Genomic DNA, 12,670 nt, shown 5'->3' with positions numbered 1-12,670 from the left:
CCAGTGAAAACAGATATAATATAAATTCAAATAAAACTTCTCTTACCAGTCAATTCCACAGTAAATCCCAAACTAAGATAGGATTGTTTAGATATGTTCAGGATTTTCCTGCCTGCAGTCTGAATACATTTATAGCTGTCTAGGCCCCTTGGGGTGGCTAGAGCTTGCCTGTCTAAAACCTATCCCTTTCTAACAACCAACAGTGAAATTGAAGGTAAAACATCAAAATATGAATCAAAGTAAATCTTGTTAACAAACAGTCCCTTCCTACCTACAAACAGTGAAAAATAGTGATAACAAATACAATATAAATTCAAATGAAACTACTCTTACTAGTCAACTCCACAGTAAATCACAAACCAAGACAGGATTGTTTAGATATGCTCAGGAGTTTCCTCTCTGCAGTCTGAGTAAATATAGAGCTGTCTACGCCCCTTGGGGTGGGTACAGCTTGCCTGTCTAAAACATATCCCTTTCTAACAAACAGTGAAAGTGAAGGTAAAACAACAAATTATGATTCAAAGTAAATCTTGTTAACAAGCAGTCCCTTCCTACCTACAAACAGTGAAAAACAGTGATGATAAATACAATATAAATTGAAATAACATTTCTCTTACCAGTCAACTCTACATGAAATCACAAACCAAGATAGGATTGTTTAGATATGCTTTGAATTTCAGCAGAATCTCTCCAGCCCTCTGGCAAAAATCGCCAAACATTGAACAGCTCAGGTTCGATGACCTGTGGTGGTACTGCCCTCTGCACACTTTGGCAGCTCTTTGAGCAGCTGTGAACAGTTGGGGACTATGGAGAGTGTTTCCTATAGAGGATTTTAAACTGGAGAGGTTTGCTTGTATACAAGGCACAGAGAACCACATTAAATGATGTGCAAACACAAGGCTTTTATACCAGCAGGAAGAAAGTCAGTTAATCCCTTAGGCCAATTAGATAAAACAAAGTAAACTTTAAACTAACAATTTCCCACTTGGAAGGGTTAAATTCAGCTGTGCTCCCACCAGAGTGCAAAAGACCCCTTCTAATGTAAAACTAAATGGTTTTGAGCTCAAATGCAGTAAAAAATGCTTTACAGAATTTCTGCAGTATCATGAATCCTTGGAAATAAGTTCACTAACCCTGAGACGTGTTCAACAAAATGCAGAAAAAATGTGCACGATGTAAGAGAATATTTTGGCAGACTCAGTAGAACTTTGGCAAACTCAGAACAGCTTTTTCAGTACCAGTGAATGTTAGTGAATATGAGAATACTGTTAAAACAACCTAGCAGCAGTACAGTAACAAACATATTGTGTTTATTTAACAAGTGCAGGCTGGAAAACTGTGATAAATTCAACAAAATTAATAAATGCAGCACAGAAATGTTAAATAGTACTGAAAGCACCAACACTGTTCCAGGTATCAATAAAGGCTGTCCCTCCTTCGATGTCTTCTTTTCAGAAGGGTATGTAACTGTAGTATCCACTCCCAATAATATGCACCAGCCAGGTTCCACGAAAAAGATTTATTCAAAGTGTAAAACCAAATAAATAAAAAGGCCAGACCAATAAAATTAAAACTGAGGCAGATTTAGCGCTTTCATCTCCATCCAGGAGACTTCATCAGAATCATCTGCCACAGTACATAAACACTTGTTATAACATCAAGTTCATCTCCATTGGTCAACCAATTGGTTCAAAAAATTCCATACAATAATCCTTAAAGGTCAATTGTGTAGTATAATCATATGGAAAAAGCCAAAATGCATTTGTTTGGGGGGGAACAAAGCCCCAAAGCCAGGGACACATTTTAAATATTGCTTATATTTTAAATATTGCTTATATAATCTTAGAATGTTGTTAAAATAGTGTTTTGTGTTACTATGTGTTCCAAAAAAGATAGGAAGACTGAAACTTAAAGGGCTATCATTATTTAATGAATTCCATTCTCAATGATTTGCCAGAAAACCACAAATTTTAAGAGGGACATGTCAAACTCTCTGGATCAGAAGTGGTGGTGTGGGTAGAGAATGCAGGCTGCTGTACCTAAGGTACAGGGTTTGAGCCTGAGTAATCTTTAACCAGCAGCCATAAGTGACTGCGACACACACACACTTACACTTTTAACAAGTGCAATGGACCTCTGCTAGATGAGTGCAACAGACCTCTGCTAGACAAGTGCAACAGACCTCTGCTTAACAAGTGCAATGGACCTCTGTTAAACAAGTGCATTGGATGTCTGTTAAACAAGTGCAATGGACCTGTGCTTAACAAGTGCATCAGACCTCTGCTTAACAAGTGCAACAGACCTCTGTTAAACAAGTGCAACAGACCTCTGTTAAACAAGTGCAATGGACCTCTGTTAAACACGTGCAATGGACCTCAGCTCCTTAACAAACGGACCTCAGCTCGGCTGCTTAACAAGTGCAATGGACCACAGCTCAGCTGCTTAACAAGTGCAACGGACCTCAGCTGCTTAACAAGTAAAACAGAGCTACTTCTAAGCATGCATAACCAAAAACGGAGCTTCCTTTCCAGCACATAACCAAAACACATAAACTCTCTCCTTACTGTGAAAGAGCTTCCTTCCAGTGCATAAATGGAGCCTAGGGGAAAAAATATTTCCTTACTGTATCTCTGGCAACACAGGCTTGGTGTGGAATCCATTTCCGTGCAATTTTGTGTGTTTGAATTTCATGTTTTTGGCAGCAGAGGCTTGATGTGGAATCCATTTCTGCACACTTTCGTGTTTGAATTTCATGTTAGTGTGCAATGCACGCATGAGTCCACCTATAGTTCTTACAGCTGTAAAAGTGGGAGGGTGCTCCCTCCCCCTCACTCCCCCTCACTCTATGGTTCTATATGTTAGTGGAACGTTTTCAAGAAAGCACAGGAATCAGAATAAAACACTCAACAATTTCCATTTCATCAAAACAAAAAAAAAAAAACAGAACCACTTAGACCTGGTAACATGTAATCTTTCTTACAGATCTCCCCATTTTACTGTACCCCCTCCTATTTTCATTTATTACTCTATTGCCTTCTTTAGCTAGGGAGGTTGGCTCATTTTTCCAGACTTTATTTTTCTCCCGATATAGTCTTCAATTATTTTCCCTATTCCTTTTTTACACATTCTAATATATCTTTCACTGTCACTGATTCCTGACATCTTCCCAAATTATTTCTCACTGTGTTTTCTTACAGATTGAAAACTACCCTAACATAGTCCAAGATCTCAGCCACTGTATTTTCTGGTAACTTTTCAGAGTCTGAGAAGCACACTGTGTAAAGACCAGTGGTACAGTAAAATCTCTCGTACCTGCTTCAATCACACCATCCAGATTGCTGAGTACTAGAGCAGTATATTTTGATTCCTTATTGTAGCCTTCACTGTTTGGAAAACCCTGGATTCCCTCAAAGTTGCAACCATTCCTTTTTCTCCATATTCCTTGGATAAAGGTACATCTTAGTCCACTGACCAGAGATTAAGGCACCCATTACTGTTTGGTATCCTCTTTGTTCATCTGCTAATACTGCTATAGTCCTAGCTTACCGCTTCACACCGACTCATATTCCTGTAATGTTAAATGTTCTTTTTAGCATTTAAGCTTTCACAAAATCATGGAAATGGAGTATGCCATCTGTCTTGGAATCTGAAACAAACCTATCAGTGTGAAGAAGTCATGCTACAACATGGGGCATAAAGTAAGTGACATTCTTGTGTTGATAGGTGATTGGTGAGCTTCAAAAGTAATAAGATATGTTATTTGGAGGTATTATACTGCAGGATTGGTAGACTGCTTTAAAATCATCCGTCTAGTATTTGACCCTTAGCCCAGACACCTACTCATACGTAGAACACTATGATCTGCTTGAGTCTTCACAAATGACTGCAATGACAGAATGCGGTGTCTTTCATGCATTCATTCATTAGCTTCTGATAGCTTGAGCATGTGCTGGAGGTGGTGCAAGTCTGACTGTAGCTTATAAAAGGGTCAGCATCAGAGATCCAGTATAATCAATTGGGCCTATTTCAGTCCCGAACGTGAGCTGCTATTGCCATATGACATTCTATAAACAGAATGCTGTATTCTTAAAAAAAAAGAATAAATGTTTGAACAATGATAGCAGTATGAATCTGAGCCTAGGTTACTGAAGTCTAAGCAGCAAGCAATTTAAAAGTGACTATTTAAGGCTATGAAGTGCTAATGAATTACATTTTATAGTCCTAGGTTTGAGTCTCTCCATCTCCATTTGCCTACTGTGTGACACTGAGCAAGTTACTTAACCAGAACGTGCTCCCAGGTCACCCCTGAAAGAAGCAATTGTACTATTGGACATATCTGGTTAAAAAATAAAATAAAATACAATAAAAATAACAATAAGATGCATTTGTAACATCTGAAGGCAGCAGTATTTTGCATTATTATTATAAAAGTTATCTTTCAAACTAGATTACTGTCACTGTAGTTTCATTTATTTTAATAGGTTCATAAGGTGTGTACTAGGCCAACAGCCCTGTAGCCTTTACAAGTCTAGCCCATGGAAGTGCTCTGGCATCATGCCGCCATTAGTTCCCGGTGCCTCTATCAAGTAGAGCAACTGGAGTGATCCCCTGGATGAACTTTCTATTTCCCATCCACTCATCAAGATTTCGCTTGAAAAAGGCCAGTGAGGTGCTCTACTTGGCATGTATGGAAAGTCTATTCCAGAGCATGGGCAGTTTCCGGGTTATGAATCTGTCCCTCCAGGATGTTCTGTTGAATGTGGTAATAAGATTGAGGTCCCTGGAGTGTGTAGTGCGGAGGGATTGGGATTTCTTTAGGTGTAACATTTCTAACAGGTCTGGGTCAGACATGGCTTTGTAAGTCAAGCAGAGATCGCCTCTTAATAGATGATATGAGACAGAGAATAGCTGGAGTTTTTTGAGTCTGTCCATGTAGGGCATGTGTTTAAGGCCTAAGATCCTCTTCGTGAGGTACTTTTGTGGCCTTTCCAGCTGTTGCAGGTGTTTAGTGAGGTACATGCCAAATGAAGCATTATATTCCATGACTGGTCTAATGAAGGAAGAGAAGAGAGAGAGATATGATGACCTCTTTCTTCCTGGATGCTTAACCCTTGGTAATGAGATGTGACACATAGAAGGATTTTCTGACCGCAGTGGCAATGTGTTGGTCGAAGGAGAGGTTGCTGTCAACCTGTGTCCCCAGATTTCTTGTAACGCCTACAGTGTTCAGTGGGGTACCATCAATGTGGTAATTAGTGGGAACTGAGTTTTTCCCAAAGGGAATGACTAAGCATTTTTTGGCATTAAGCTTAAGGCCATGGTTTCAACACCAGTCATTGGTCTCAGTGAGGCCTTTCTGTCAGATGTCTACATCACTTGGGGAGTTAATAATAGCGCCTAGCTTGCAATTGTCAGGGAACTTGGTCAGCCAGAGTCCCTCTGTGTTGGCCTGGACTTCTGAGAAGTAGATGTCAAACAGAAGAGGACCCAGGACCGATCTCTGTGGGACTCTGCTCATGACTGATCAGTAGTATGACTTGGAGTCTGCTACTTTCACATTGTGGGTTCTATCTGTGAGCAACTTTGCAACCCACCTAGTGATATAGGGGGTGATGCCTACTTTGGTGAGTCTATCAATAATTCCTGAGTGGGGAATGGTATCAAAGACCTTGGCCAGATTGAGGTAGGCTGTATGAACTGCCTTGCCCTCATCCACAGCTCTGATGACTGACTCAAAGAAGTCAAACAGGTTCAGCAGGCATGATCTACCCTTCACAAAACCAAATTGCGTGGGATCCAGATTTTGGAGATTCCCTATATCTTTGTTAATTAAGTCCATGATGATGCACTCCATAGCCTTACATATCAGACTCGTCAGGCTAATGGGGTGATAATTCCCCGGGTCTGTAGTCTCGTCCCCTTTATGGAGAGGGATGACTGTTGCAGTGTGCCATTCAGTAGGGACAAAGCCTGAGGTGAGGCTGTGATTGAACTTCACTTTGTAGTTCATGTAGAACACAGCCAGGGATATTGTTGGGTCCCATGGAAGCTGTATTCTTGGCCTTGGATAATGCAGCTTTAACCTGTGCTGCAATAATGCTGGGTGCCTGGCATTCTTCCGGTATTGTGATTGGTCCTTTAGCAGGGAGAGAGGGGTAAAGTTAGCACTTGATCTATCGGCCAGTATGTTGGCAATATCTGTTGGCTCAGTTTTGGAGGTAGCATTGTGTAGTAACTCAGAGCAAATCTGGGTACTGCCATGGAAATTCTTGATATAACTATAGAAGGCTTTGTGGTTGTTTTTAGTGTCTGCTGCAATTCTGCCTTCATAGGTAGCTTTAGAGGTTTTGATAGGGATCTTAACTTTTTGTTGAGGCTAATAAGGGAGGTTTTCCCAGTCATGGGACTTCACCTTTTTCTGCAACAGTTTCTTCCTTCTGTTGTAAAGTTTGTTAATGGCAGGGGACCACCAGATTGGCTTCCTTTTTTGGAGGAGAGCGTCTTGGTTGTGTTGGGTATGGCTAGTTCCATGCATTTATGTACGTGTTCGTACAGTGCATTGGTGTATGATTCAGTGGTCATGCACCTATTTTCCATTTGCATGGGTGCTGTGAAGTTAGCCACCTCTGTTTTTAGGAGCCCAAAGTCAACTTTGGAGAAGTTTGTCATGGTGGTTAACATTGCTGGTGGTGCGGCTGAGATATTTCTAATGTGCAAAAAGTACTGCTCCTAGACTGAGCTTTCTTACAATATAGTCTGGGATTCCAAATAATTTAATAGTTCATTCACTTCCACCTTAAATCAAAGGCACAGATATACTATATTGTCAAATGGTAATGAGGGGAAACAAGTAACCTCTAGTGAAAGGAATACACATAGTCGTCATCATCATCATCATCATCATCATCTTTTGGCTTTTCCCGTTAGGGGTCACCACAGCAGATCATCTGTTTCTATTCCTTCCTGTCCTCTGCATCTTGCTCTGTCACACCAACCACCTACATGTCCTCTCTCACCACATCCATAAACCTTATCATAGGTCTTCCTCTTTTCCTGTTACCTGGTAGCTTCATCCTTACCATCTTTTTCCCAATATACTCAGCATCCCTCCTCAGCACATGTCCAAACCAACGTAATCTTGCCTCTCTGGCTTTGTCTCCAAACCTTCCATCCTGGGCTGACCCTCTAATATACTTATACTTATTCCTAATCCTGTCCACCCTTGTCACACCCAGTGCAAATCTTAACATCTTTAACTCTGCCACATCCAGCTCTAACTCCTGCCTTTTTGTCAATGCCACTGTCTACAACTCATATAACATAGCTGGTCTCACTACCCTCCTGTATACCTTCCCTTTCACTCTTACTGGTACTCGTCTGTCACAAATCACTCCTGACACTCTTCTCCACCCACTTCATCCTGCCTGTACTCTCTTCTTCACCTCTCTTCCACACTCACCATTACTCTGAACTATTCATCTCAATTATTTAAACTCATCCACCTTTGCCACCTCTACTCCTTGCATCCTCACCATTCCTCTGTCCTCCCTCTCATTCACACACATATATTCTGTCTTAGTCATGCTGACCTTCATTCCTCTTCTCTCTAGAGCACATCTCCATCTCTCAAGGGTCTCCTCCACCTGTTCCCTACTCTCACTACAGATCACAATGTCATCTGCAAACATCATAGTCCACGGTGACTCCTGTCTGATCTCGTCCATCAACCTGTCCATCACCACTGCAAATAAGAAAGGGCTCAGAGCTGATCCTTGATGTAACCCCACCTCCACCTTAAATGCATCCATCACTCCCACCGCAGACCTCACCGCTGTCACACTACCCTCGTACATATCCTGTACCACTCTTACATACTTCTCTGACACTCCTGACTTCCTCATACCATACCACAACTCCTCTCTAGGCACCATGTCATATGCTTTCTCTAAGCCTACAAAAACACAATGCAACTCCTTCTGACCTTCTCTGTATTTCTCCATCAACACTCTCAGAGCAAACATCGCATCTGTAGTGCTCTTTCCTGGCATGAAACCATACTGCTGATCACTAATCATCACGTCCCTTCTTAACCTAGCTTCCACTACTCTTTCCCATAACTTCATGCTGTGACTGATCATTTTAATCCCTCTGTAGTTACTACAGCTCGGCACATCACCCTTATTCTTAAAAATTGGTACCAAAACACTTTTTCTCCATTCCTCAGGCATCCTCTCACGTTCCAAAATTTCATTAAACAATCTGGTTAAAAACTCCACTGCCATTTCACCTAAACACCTCCATGCTTCCACAGGTATGTCATCTGGACCAACAGCCTTTCCATTCTTCATCCTCTTCATAGCTATCCTTACTTCCTCCTTGCTAATCCATTGCACTTCATGATTCACTATCCCCACATCATCCAACCTTCTCTCCCTCTCATTCTCTTCATTCATCAACCCCTCAAAGTACTCTTTCAATCTGCTCAACACACTCTCCTCACTTGTGAGTATGTTTCCCTCATTATCCTTTATCTCCTTTACCTGCTGCACATCTTTCCTAGCTCGGTCCCTCTGTCTAGCCAATTGGTACAGGTCCTTTTCTCCCTCCTTAGTGTCCAACCTTTCATACAACTCTTCATATGCCTTATCCTTAGCCTTTGCCACCTCTCTCTTTGCCATGCACCTCATCTCCTTATACTCCTGTCTACTTTCTTCATCTCTCTGAAAATCCCACTTCTTCTTTGCCAACCTCTTTCTCTGTATACTCTCCTGTACTTCCTCATTCCACCTCCATGTCTCCTTATCGTCCTTCCTCTGTCCAGATGTCATACCAAGCACCTTTCTAGCTGTCTCCCTTACTAGCTCTGCTGTAGTTACCCAACTATTTGGTAACTCTTCACTGCCACCCAGTGCCTGTCTTAACTCTTCCCTGAACTCCACCTCACAATTACCCTTTTTCAATTTCCACCATTTGATCCATGGTGCTGCCATCACACTCCTCCTCCTCTTCTTGATCACCAACGTCATCTTACAAACCACCATCCTATGCTGTCTAACTACACTTTCCCCAGTCACCACTTTACAGTCTCCAATCTCCTTCAAACTGGCCCTCCTACATAAGATATAATCCACCTGTGTGCATCTTCCTCCACTCTTGTATGTCACCCTATGCTCCTCCCTCTTTTTAAAATACGTATTCACCACAGCCATGTCCATCCTTTTCGTAAAATCCACTACCATCTGACCTTCTGCATTCCTTTGTTTAACACCATACCTACGCATCACTTCCTCATCCCCTCTGTTCCCTTCACCAACATGCCCATTGAAATCTGCTCCAATCACCAGTCTGTCACCCTTGGGTACAGTTATCACGACTTCATCCAACTCATTCCAAAATTTTTCTTTCTCGTCCATCGCACACCCAACTTGTGGAGCATATGCACTAACAACATTCATCATTACACCATCAATTTCCATCTTCCTAAACATCACTCTATCCGACAGTCTTTTCACCTCCAAAACACTCTTAGCATACTGTTCCTTCAGGATAACTCCTATGCCATTTCTCCTCCCATCCACACCATGATAAAACAATTTGAATCCACCTCCAATATACCTAGCCTTGCTCCCCTTCCATCTGGTCTCTTGCACACACAATATACCAACCTTCCTTCTGTCCATCATATCGGCTAGCTCTCTCCCTATACCAGTCATACTGCCAACATTCAAAGTTCCGACCCTCACTACCACAGTACTAGCATTTCTCTTCTCTTCCTGCCTTCGGCCATGCCTTCCACCTCCTCTCCTCCTCCGGAATACACATTGTCATAATAAATGGAAATGTGACCCGAAGACTTCAAAGGCTAAGTTTATTTGAAAAAAAACAATTTAGAGCAAAAAAAGAGTATGTTGTGCATTGTATATGCAGACAAGCAGCAGAGACAGTCTGGACTGAAAAGGAATGAAGGTAATTTTGCTGATGTTTTCCAGTTAGAGTGAGGCAGTTGTTGCATTGTACTTCTAAAACATTCCCTGAGTGTCAGAATCTGCAGAGCTGAATGCTACTTATTTTTTTATTTTAATAGCAAAAGTTAAAACGAAGTACATCCACTGGAAACAAACACAGCCACTCCTTAAATGTTACGATACTGTAGGTTCTTATATTCGCCCAAAGAAAGTAGCTAAACACAAAGTAAGTAAATTCTGTATACTTTAATCTTATAACTCGGTAAGTGCTTTCACCATATAGGCTTCATCAGACCGTTTGATTACAAATGGATACAAAAGCTTAAATACCTAACCACAAAATTACTCATGTTTAATTAATCAAAGTAATGAAATGACATAATTTCCTTGGAACTTATAAAATCATATGTTGCCCTTTAAACTCATATTATAATAAATAAAATATACGTACATTCAAACTATTATATAAAGTAGCAAAACTGAAGTACAATGAAATTGAAAAATAAAACTGAAATAAAATGAATAAAAAACTTCTGAAATGTATGAGAACGTCCTAATCAACTCATTCATCTTAAATGAAGAATATAAATATATAGACATCACACTGGAACAATATAAAATTAAAATTAAATCTGTGAATCCTACAGGTTAAGACATAAAATACACAATTCATTTAATAAAATACAATGAACTAACCTGGCCTTAATGACAAAGTGCCTTAAAACCTATATTACATAGTAGGAGACTAAAAGTGACTTGATTAATAATGTATCTGTCTCCACTAAATGAATTATTCTGTTTTTATTAAATGAACTGCGGTGTTAGTTCATTGTATTTTATTAAATTTATTTTATTAAATGAATTCTGTATTTATGGTCAGCACACATAGTCTTATACTCTCTGATCATTTTACTGAACACTGACAGATGAAACTGGGAAGGCCCTCCCCTTAGACTGTTACTGTTCTTTGAAATTGCCTTAAAGTGTGTGTTCCTCATTGCTGGCTTATCTGCCTTTGAATTGCCTTGTAATTATTTATAGCTAGTTGTTTGATTTGTTTCTGGTACAGTTTCACTTTTGGCTAACTAATGTGTTTTTACATTAAGAAGACTGTAATGCATTGTTAGTGGTAGTAGAAAGGTAGCCTGGCCTGTCCAAGTTGGGAAACACATAAAGAGGCTTAAAATGAGAACTATTTGTGGTAGCTAACTGGTACCTTTTCAATTTTTGCTAACTAAAGTATGTTTTTAAATTATGAAGACTGGGATTGCATTTCAAGTGGCAGTAGGAAGGTAGCATGGTCTGTCTGACGTGAGAAATGTACAAGGAAGCTTAAAGTGAGATCAGTTAACGGTCTAGAGGGCTTTTTAGTTGGTTTAGTCACTTTTACTTGAGTTTATAAATTAAGCATGTATTAGAGCATTTGACTTGCATATGGTGCTATCCAGGCTAAGATAAGTACTTTAAATTTAAATATTGTACTTTTTTAAGCTATTTCTGAAAACTGCTGCTGTATTTTCAAATTATTTTGTTGCAGGTTTCTACATTTCATCACTGTAAATTATATTTGCTTTTCGTTGGTCTAGCTGCTGCCAGTGTGTCTTGAAATTGCCTTAAAGTGCATGTTTCTCATTGATGGCTTGTCTGTCTTAGAATCATTTTGTAACTATTTGCTATAGCAAGTCGTAGCTATAGGTCACTCTTCTTGACCCAAGAAACTGATAACTTGGACTTACTGGAGGCCCTCACCATTCAACCCAATACCATATTTATGGGTGATTTCAACTACCCAACTATAAACTGCGATACTTACATGACCCAAAACCTAGAGGTCCAGAGATTCCTGGACTTTGTAAGCACAAATACCTTGGACTAGATAGCTCATATGCCCATTAGAAGTACAAACATACTTGACCTGCTTCTCACAAATATGGGAAAAAGCTGTGCACTGTTCCTAGTGTAGTGCTCTCTCTGGTAATGTCAGACCACAAAACTATGTCTTTCATTAAACAAATCAATTGTTTGCCCCCAGCTAACCTCCAAGATTAGGAAGTGCTATGGCCAGCATGATAAAAACACTCTCATCATTCTAAACAAAGTAAGAGGGCAAATTAAGTTTACTAAAACCAAATTTGAGATAAAGATAGTCCCCTCTCCAAGGCAAAGGACAACCATAAGAATTACTTTAGATATGTCCAAAACCTCAAAGGCAGCACACAACAGTGTGCAGAACTGATTGCAAATGTAGCTACCTCCATGGAGCTAGAAGATATAGCAAATATGCTGGCTAACAAATTCAGCTCTAGTTTTAACCTCCTCTCTCCCTCCAGGAAATACCATCAGACACCCCTCCAACTGTCACTAGGGACCAGATCCTAGATTCTCTTTTTCTGTCTAATGCCCAAACACTACATTGATGGACTATGATAACACCCAAGAATGCCTCATAAATAGCCTGAAACATGACCTATTAGGACCACTGGAGTCACCGCTTAACTGTAGCCTCCAGACAGGTTTTGTGAGATGTGAATGGAGAACTGCAATGGTCATCTCTCTGGACCCTGAGAACTATAGGCTCATAACTCTGACTAGTCTCATTTTCAAAGGCATAGAACAAATTGTTATGGAAATGATTAATAAGGACTTAGAAGACCTTCAAATACTGAATACAACCCAGTTTGGTTTTGTCAAGGGCAGATCATGCC

Source organism: Protopterus annectens, chromosome 9.part0 (assembly GCF_019279795.1).
Source record: "Protopterus annectens isolate FY-2018-M chromosome 9.part0, PAN1.0, whole genome shotgun sequence".
Taxonomy (NCBI): Eukaryota; Metazoa; Chordata; order Ceratodontiformes; family Protopteridae; genus Protopterus; species Protopterus annectens.
Note: the sequence above shows the minus strand (reverse complement) of the source record.